The sequence below is a fragment of the Sciurus carolinensis genome, chromosome 1, assembly GCF_902686445.1.
Source record: "Sciurus carolinensis chromosome 1, mSciCar1.2, whole genome shotgun sequence".
In the NCBI taxonomy this organism is placed as follows: Eukaryota; Metazoa; Chordata; class Mammalia; order Rodentia; family Sciuridae; genus Sciurus; species Sciurus carolinensis.
In genome coordinates, this window is record NC_062213.1 from 62,424,910 (window position 1) to 62,432,430 (window position 7,521).

Genomic DNA, 7,521 nt, shown 5'->3' on the forward strand with positions numbered 1-7,521 from the left:
GTAAGGTGTAACCAGGGTATCTCTATCTGGGTAGACTTGGCCACTGATTTGTTGTCCTTGGGTGTCCATCCAGTGACACTGAACTGTGGTCTGGGTGAATGGGCTTCAAGAGGCACATGGAGCCAAGTCACCGCTGTGGTCAGGGAAACCCCATGACATATTTGTTATAGTATTCCCGGATCCATTCTCTACCTGCAATTAGAGAGTTTTTGAAAAAGTGTATAAATTGGGTCATGCTCACCCTGGCTTAAAAACCCTTCCATTGACCCCCTATCTCTTTAGCTAAGAATCAAAATCCTTAACCTGGCTCACATGTAGAGAGAGGTGAGGGTGGAAACAAGAAATAATATAGAATGGGAAACACTAAAAGCAAAACCTTTAGGAGCCTGGTGTGGTGACTCACGCCTGTAATCCCAGCAGTTTGGGAGGGTGAGACAGGAGGATCTCAAGTTCAAGGCCAGCTTGGCCAGCCTGTCTCACCATGAAATAAAAAGGTCTGGGAATGCAGCTCGGTGGCAGAGCACACCTGGGTTCAATCCCCAGTGTTAACCAAATGTTAGGGGAGGGAGGTTGGATTCTGTTTGTATTCTGCTAATCAGATCATTTCTCTCATCTCAGCTTCTTTACCATAAAAGTACATGGTGGAGTGCTCGCTTCGGCAGCATATATACTAAAATTGGAACGATACAGAGATTAGCAGGGCCCCTGCGCAAGGATGACACGCAAATTCGTGAAGCGTTCCATATTTTTAAATAACAGAATGAATCAAACAACATTACCCTATGTAAATTTATGATTACACAAATGGTACGCCTTTACTCCATGTACAAACAGAGAAACAACATGTATCCCATTTGTTTACAATTTAAAAAAAAAAAAAAAAAGCCAGTCAGGGAGAGGTCTCTAAAAAAAAAAAAGTACATGGTGGAAGGCTGAGGATGTGGCTCAGTGGTAGAACACCTGCCTGGCATGCGTGAGTCAGGATTTTGGCCAGAGTGACAAGAATAAAAAAAGGACATGAAGGATAAAATGAGTGCTTCAGCTTTAAAATTCTCAGGTTTAAAATTCTGAAAGGTCTTGGTTCTGCACATTTTGGGAGACAGATTTGGTTGGAACAACATGAGTGTTAGTTTGGATATGAAGTATCCCCCAAAAGTTCCTGTTAATGCAGGGATATTCAGAGGTGGAATGATTAAATTAGGAGAGCTGTAACCTAGTCAGTCCATCCTAGTTTAAATGGACTGAGTGGAAACTGTAGACAGGTGAGGTGTGGCTGGAGGAGGTGGGTCACTGGGACCTGTCCTAGAAGGGATGCCTAGAAGGGATGTTCTTCCTACAGCAGCCCATTCCCCTTCCTTAGAAAACTCTCCTTCTCCTTCCCTCTCTCTCTCTCTCTCTCCCTCTCTCTCTCTGATTCCTGACCCTGCCACAAACTGAGAAACTTTCTTCTGCTGGGTCTTTTTCCCCATGATGTGCTATCTCACATTGGGCCTAGGGCAATGCAGTTGGCCATTTATGGAGTAAGACCTCTGAAACTGTGAGCCTAAAATAAACTTGTCTCGTCTACGTTGTTCTTGTCAGGATTTTGGCCAAAGTGACAAAACAAAACAAAACAAAACAAAACTGACTAAAATTATGAGTCATGAATACTGTAGTCAATATTCTGTAACTATGACAAAATACCTAAGATATTTAACTTATAAAGAGAAAAGGTTTATTATGGCTTATGGTTTCCGAGGTTCCAGTTCATGGTCAGATCCACTCCTTTTAGACCTCTGGTGCCTGATGGCAATAGCAGGAAGTGTGTGGTGGAGCAAACTGCTCAAATCATGGCCAAGAAGCAAAAGAAGAAGAGACCAGAGTTCCATAGTCCCCTTCAAGGGCATATCCCAATGACCCTAGCACCTCCTATAAGGCCCCACCTCCTGAAAATCCCAGCACCTTCCTGTGGCACCACCCTGGAGACCAAGCCTTTAAGGGACATTCAACATCCAAACTAGAGCAAATAAACTCACCTCCTATTAACTGTTAAGAAGTTAAAAGTGAGAAATCAGTTGTTATAGAGGACTCTGTGCAAGATCCTAACCAAATCTTGGCATTACAAATATAAACAAAAGAAAACAACACAAAAAGAGAAGGAAAGAATAACACCGACATTGTCCTTTTGACTTTGATAACACAATCAAATGGCTTAAGTGACAACTGAGATTCTGAGGCTGTTTTTTTCCAAAAGAATAATTCTAAAGCCTACTTATGAGTGCATCCAGGTTTTACTTGGTGAATATATAGCAAGTGCTGAATTATTTCAGCCTCAAAGAAACTTAGGGAATTGGTGCAAGTGGAAATGATGTGAAACTAACTACCAAGAGAAAATTAAAAGTTTCTATGGATGACTGGCCACATTGTAGCTCATAATAGTCATCTGTAGGGTAGATGAAATAGTGTGTCAACAATTCACTGGTTGGATGATTATAATGACCCTTGTAAGTTGATGAAAAGGCTTGAATTGCAGTTTTTTAAAGCAAGTTCAGGAATACTTCATTCATTTCCACTGAGCAATGTGCACGTCCCTGAGGTCAAAGACAGCATCCATCACTTTAACATACCAGGGTCTTTAACAAATTCAAACTAATCTTCAGCAGTAGACCGAGTCCAGTGGCTGGGCACAAGACTGCTCAAAGATCCCTTCATCTGATATCATATTCGTATGCCCCACCTATCTCATGGTTTACCCCCAATGTGCTAAAAAGCCCCTCTCTTCTGCAAGGGCTGCCTTTCTCTCTTATCATTCAACCTATTAAGAAATTGAAACTTCTTCAAGAAGGTTGTCACTGATTAGATGGACAGGGGCTGGTGATTTCTGATTTCTGATAATTCCTCCATCTTCCCTGCTGCCATATCATATTATAAATATGACTATTATAAGACCTAGAGCATTAGTTGTGTCTACTCCTCTGGATTATATATCTCTTTATAGCAGACAGTGTGACTCACTTAAGTTTGTATCTCCAACATCTACCACAATGCCCAGCACATGATTGGTACTCGATAAATACTTAGATAAAAAATTGTAGTGATGATTGTGGGGTGGAGATGGCATGGAGTGGGGGGTAGAGGAGGGATAGTTACCATCTCATTAGGATTTCTATTACAGCTTATTTTATAACAGTTAAAACACTACACATGGACAATGAACATACAGAGGAAGGAGATACTATTATGCTATTTGAATATTAGTGGTTGGAATAGGGAAAATGCTGTGTAGGAAACAGTTACCTTTCACGATGGTATTTGGAGAAAAGAAAACCAGACAGTTGAAATAGAGGGGGATGAGAAAGGACCTTCTGAAGAGAATCAAATCTCCTGAGTGGTCTCAGAGCTGCTTACATCCCTGCACAGGTCCAGCTGAATTTCAAAGCACATGGACTTCTTTTTCCTAAACACGCCCATTATGCAGTCCCTTCGTATATGGGATAATTTACTAGCTGACAAGGGAGCTGGAGGGAGGTACGAGGAGAATTAGAATATAAGATTGCTTTGAGGTATCTAAGCAAGTTGGAAGAAGTGAGAAATGAGTTGTTATGTATTGAATTGTGTTTTCCCCCAAATTCATGTGTTGAAATCCTAACCTCCAGTATCTCATAAGTGACCATATTTGGAAATAAGGCCATTTCAGATGTAAGTAGTTTAAAAAGTTACAAATGAGGTCATTTGGGAGGGTCATAGTCCAATATGGCTGTTGTCCTCATAAAAAGGGAAATTTTGGACACAGAAACCAGCACACAAGAACACCATGTGAACACAAGGGTGGCCACCTACAAGCCAAGGAGAGAAGCATGGAACAGAGTCTTCCTTTCTTTCTCAGAAGGAACCAGCCCACCAAGATCTTGATCTCAGACTCCCAACCTTCAGAACCATGAGACAATAAATTTCTATTTAAGCCACCCACAGGAACTCTAGCAAACTAATACAGAAATGAAGTAGGATAGCATGTAAAAGAGTGATTTCCTTGCCCAACGTGGTGGATCATGTCTATAATTCTCAGCACAAAGGAGGCTAAGGCAGGAGGATTGCCAGTGTAAGCACAGACTCAAGAATATTAGTAAGATCCTGGAGAGCGAGAGAGAGAGAGAGAGAGAGAGAGAGAGAGAGAGAGAGAGAGAGAGAGAGAATATGAAAGAAAGAGAGAGTTTGTTTGTTGGAGTGAGGCTCAGTGGCAGAGAACCCCTGGGCTCAAAATCCAGTACTTCAAGAAAAAAAAAATTTCCTGAGGTCGAATTAATTGTAGACTGAAATAATAGAACTGATAAAGAGATCTGAGGAGGAAAAATATGGACAGTTGACTTCATTCCTGGAGTCAGCCAGCAGATGGCGATGTTGATCGGAACAGCTCTCAATAAAGAAGGGAAAACCCTTAGTCTACCGTGGCCTTTTCAATTTGCAGGTATTCACAGATGGGTAGCTGAGCCGCCAGGGTGTGGTGATTGCTGAGCTTGGAGACTACTAATAAGATGTGACCCAGCGTCCCCTGAGATTTTTGGAAGGCTGCAAAAGTAGGAACTTATTGGAAATATTTGTGGGGGCTAAAATCCAGGCATGAGTGCATGTATACAGTGTGGTATGTGAATATGGAATCTAAACTTTTGTTACCTCTAAAATGCAGACCCTCTAGGAGTTTGTCATTGAGCCATTTTCTTTTCATACCATCTTATATAAAGTTAGAAAATTTTTGTATTTGTGATAATAATTTATTCTTTTAAAAGACTTACTAAAAGGGGCAGACATTTGTTGAAAGTACATTTTTAAGCCAATAGTATGTACAAAACCTGCATTATAGCTATTTAAATCTTTCAGGCATGCTCCTGTTTAACTTAGGATAGTAACATCTTAACACAAAAAATGCAACGTGCAGGGTGTGGTGGCCCCAGTCTTTAATCCCAGCAACTTGGGAGGCTGAGAGCAATTAGTGAGGTACTAAGCCATTTAGTGAGACCCTGTCTCAAAATAAAAACTAAAAAATAACTTGGTGGTAAAGTACCCCTGGGTTCTATGCTTAGTACCTCCACACAAAAAAAATCAAGGTAAAAAAGAATCTTAAGTGACCAAGAACTAATAAGTGTCTATTTTTTTTTAAATTTATTTGTTCTTTTTAGTATACCTGACAGTAGGATGTATTTTGACATATTATACATACATAGAGTATAACTTCCCATTCTTGTGGTTGTACATGACGTGGAGTTACACTGGTTGTGTATTCTTATGAACAAGTATTTATAAGGCACTTTCGCATATATTATTTTACTTGATCCTCACAAAATTCCTGAGATGTTTACAAGGTATTCTTTGCTACCCCTGTTTTACAGATGAGGAAAACTGAGACTTGGTAGAGTTTAAGTAAATGCCCCAACTCCCACAGTAGCAAAAACAAAATTACAACCACTTCTTCCAACCTCAATTTAATATTTTGTAGCATTAATTAAATATTTGAGAATTCAAGAAACCATTAAAAGTTGGGTGTGATGGTGCATGCTTATAATCCCAGCAGTTCGGGAAACTGAAGCAGGAGGATTGCAAGTTCAAAGTCAGCCTTAGCAATTTTGTGAGGACCTAAGCAACTAAGGGAGACCCTGTCTCTACATAAAATATAAAATGGACTGGGAATGGGCTTCAGTGGTTAAGTGCCCCTGGGTTTAGTCCCCAGTACCAAAAAAAAAAAAAAAAAAAAAAAAAAAAAAAAAAAAAAAATTAATAGAAAATAATACCCATGGTTTAAAGTTTTTGGTCTTTTTATAACTTATGCCCTATTTGTCAAGACATTTATAATTTTTAAAATTTCATAAAATTTGAGTAGCTGGGAGTGATGATGCACTTCTGTAATCCCAACAACCCAGGAGGCTAAGGCAGGAGTATCACAAGTTTGAGGCCAGCTTCAATTTAGCAAGACTTTGTCTCAAAGTAAAAAAAAATAAATAAAAATTCTGGGGATATAGCTCAAGTGGTAAAGAGCCCCTGGGTTTAATCCCTAGTACCTCAAAAAATCTTTTTCAAAATCTATGAAATTTTAATAGGATATCAGTAAATTATATAATTAGTTTTCTGAGTAGAAAAAAATTGCAGACTCTTGAAATTGTACAAAACTGACTTGAATGTCTCTAGTTTGGAAGTTACTTAATTATCAAACTTCAATTTCCTCAATCATGAAAAACAAATAACAACACTTGTTTTATAAGGCTTAACAAAATATGATACATCAAGGATTTAATATCATTCCTGGTACCCAATAGGCCTTAACAAATAGTAGCTCCATTATTCCCAGTAAATGAGAGTTCTTGAAGGCTTAGCGTGCAAAAAGCATGTTTTCTTTCAAGTAAATGTCTAGGAGCAAGGTCAAAGTCATCACAAGCAGCCATGGTGAGCATTCACACCCACACAGGGCTGCCTGCCGGTCAGGGAGTGTGCTCACTTCCCACTTACTAAGTGGAGTAGAAACATTCCTCTGCCTTGAAGGGGCACATTTCTCTCTGACTTGTCATGTGGCACCCTCTTTGGGCTTTGTGCCCTTCCCTGACACAGTGAGCGTTTCCATGTAGGAAGAAAGAACAATTTCCTATAAAGAACCCAGCTATGGATCGGAGGCTCTTTTACTGTAAAAGGAGAAAAATTACGTGACTTCTTTAATGTCATCCAGATGATTTTCTCCTTTTCATTTTTTTAAGCTTTGCTTTTAATTCCAAAGAATTTCCTAGCAGCACAGGATTAATCTTGGCACTATCCAGAGCTTTGCCATCATAAACAATGTTTGTTGGGCATGAGTATAAAATGGAATTTCAGAATTCCATTTTATACAAACTCCTTACATGTGAATGAACATAAACAAGTTTACAAAGTGTTTAGTGTGTGTTAATTGACAGAATTTTAGAGCTAGATGCATTGGTTTTCTGTAAAGGCACAGGTAAGGGATATTTTAGACATTGTGGGTCCTATAGTTTCTGTTGGCTGTAACTAATCAGCTTTGCTCTTGTAGCATGAAAGTAGCATGAAAGTAGAAAATTCAGGCATGTGGTCTGGTTTGCACGGGTCTTCCCAATGCATATTTTGTTAGAAACTTAACACAGGGCAACAGTGTTGAGAGGTAGAACCTTTGGGAGGTGACTGGGTCCTGAGGACTGAGGTTATCCTGGGAATGGCTTTGTTTGCCACATGAGCTCGCTCTGGCGCTAGGATGCAGTTAAGAAGGCCCTTGCCAGACGCCCAGCAGAGGCTGACATGCTCTTGATTTCCCAGAACTGTGAGCAAAATAAGCATCTATTCTTTATAAATTACCCAGTCTGTATTTCAACTATAGCAACAGAAAACCGATCAAGACTGAACGAATGTGTTTCAATAAAACTTTACTTATGGACTGTGGAATCTGAAGTTTATGTAGTTTTCCCACAATACAAAATAACATTCTTCATTTGATCTTTCCCCACCATGTTAAAAAAAAAAAAAAAAAAAAAAAAAGTGTTCTTAAATCACACT

General features: G+C 39.5%; 1 non-coding gene across 1 annotated transcript; it reads left to right on the top strand.

Moving 5' to 3' along the window:
* The first annotated feature begins 646 nt into the window (after positions 1 to 646).
* Positions 647 to 750, top strand: LOC124968218 (U6 spliceosomal RNA). The gene has a single exon (XR_007105649.1). It is a non-coding gene; the product is annotated as a U6 spliceosomal RNA (small nuclear RNA).
* Positions 751 to 7,521: the final 6,771 nt, after the last annotated feature.